At 50.1% G+C, this 1,568-nt stretch overlaps 1 pseudogene; it reads left to right on the plus strand.

Annotated features, from left to right (window-relative positions):
* Nucleotides 1-789: 789 nt before the first annotated feature.
* LOC116100567 lies at nucleotides 790-1,362 on the plus strand (annotated as a pseudogene).
* Nucleotides 1,363-1,568: the final 206 nt, after the last annotated feature.

Consider the following 1,568-nt stretch of genomic DNA (forward strand, 5'->3'; position numbering starts at 1 on the left):
TACTCTGTAGACCAGGCTGGCCTCGAACTTGGAAATCTGCCTGCCTCTGCCTTCCAAGTGCTGGGATTAAAGGTGTGCGCCATCACTGCCATGCATTGTGCAGTTCTTTTTGTAGAGAGTTACTGGTTTGCAGCTAGAAGGTACTCCTTCCCCACAAATCCTGGGACAGGAGATAGAACCCAGGGCCTCCCAGTGTCTAGCCAGGGTGTCTTCTACCCTATCCTGAAGATGGTAATTTTAAGTTAGGCCCTTGAGTTTTCATCTTGAGAAGCTGTGTGTATTAGAGTTCTCTAGAGAAACAGATAGAATAAATCTGTATACAGAAAGGGGATTTGTTATAGTGACTCACAGGCCTTGGTCTGGTTACTCCCAACAATGGCTGCCTAGGCATGGAAGGTCCAAGAATCTCAGTTATTCAGTCCACAAGGCTGGATGTCTCAGCAGGTCTTCAGTATACAATGGGATCCTGAAGATGTACATCCTAATGCCAGTGACAGAACGGACTCACTGGCGAGAGTGAGGGCAAGCAGGCAGAGAGCAAGCTTCCTTCTTCCATGTCCTTGTATAGGCTGGCAGCAGAAGGTGTTGTCCAGATTAGATATGTGTCTTCCCACCTCCAGATTAGAAGTGAATCCAGCTGTGGCCTCCATTTTGGGGTTTTAGTTACTTCTAGGTGTAGTCAAGTTGACAATCAAGAATAAATAGCCATCTCGGTGGTTTCCAGCTCGCATGGTGGTGGCGGTAGAGCATCTCCGTGAGGAGGTGCGGGGGAGGGGGCGGGGGGGCGTGATGTCAGCATCCACCAAGGTTGGAGAGATCTCCACGGCTAACGCCGCCTTCACGAAGCTCGGGGAGTTGATGATGCAGCTGCATCCAGTGTGGGACTCTTCCCCTGCCGGTGCCAAGTGGACAGAGACAGAGATAGAGATGCTGAGGGCTGCTGTGAAGTGCTTTGGGGACGATCTTAATCACATCAGCTGTGTCATCAAGGAACGGACAGTGGCTCAGATAAAGACCACTGTGAAGCGAAAAGTGTATGAAGACTCCGGCATCCCCCTCCCAGCTGAGTCACCCAAGATAGGAGCCAAGAAGATGTGTCTCTTCTGGTGTCCTCTCACCTCCAAACACCCCTCTACCTAGCAGCTCCATGTCCCTGAAGCTGTGGGTTCTCCCATAAAGAAGCAGAAGGCTGATGTGACACTCAGTGCTCTGAACGACTCCCATGGATGCCAACAGTGACCTGGTGGATGTCGAAGGGCTAGGAGAAACCCCTCTAGCCAAGAAACTCAACTTTGACCAGGCCTGACCCTGGACTCTGGCCTTCTCTCAACCTCTGCTGATGCTCCTCTCCTCTCCTGCTGAGCCTTCCGCCTACGACCCTCATTGTTCACCCTGAACCTGTGGATCACCTGGTCAGGGAGCTGCTGGAACCATCCACCTTGTTCCTGATAACCATGTGCCTTCCCTTTGACTTCTGTCTGATGGATATTTTTATACAGAAAATTATAATTAAAAAAAAATTCTCTCAGACAAAAAGAATAGCCATTACTCTGTGAGATACAGGTTTT

Source organism: Mastomys coucha, unplaced genomic scaffold, assembly GCF_008632895.1.
Source record: "Mastomys coucha isolate ucsf_1 unplaced genomic scaffold, UCSF_Mcou_1 pScaffold21, whole genome shotgun sequence".
Taxonomy (NCBI): Eukaryota; Metazoa; Chordata; class Mammalia; order Rodentia; family Muridae; genus Mastomys; species Mastomys coucha.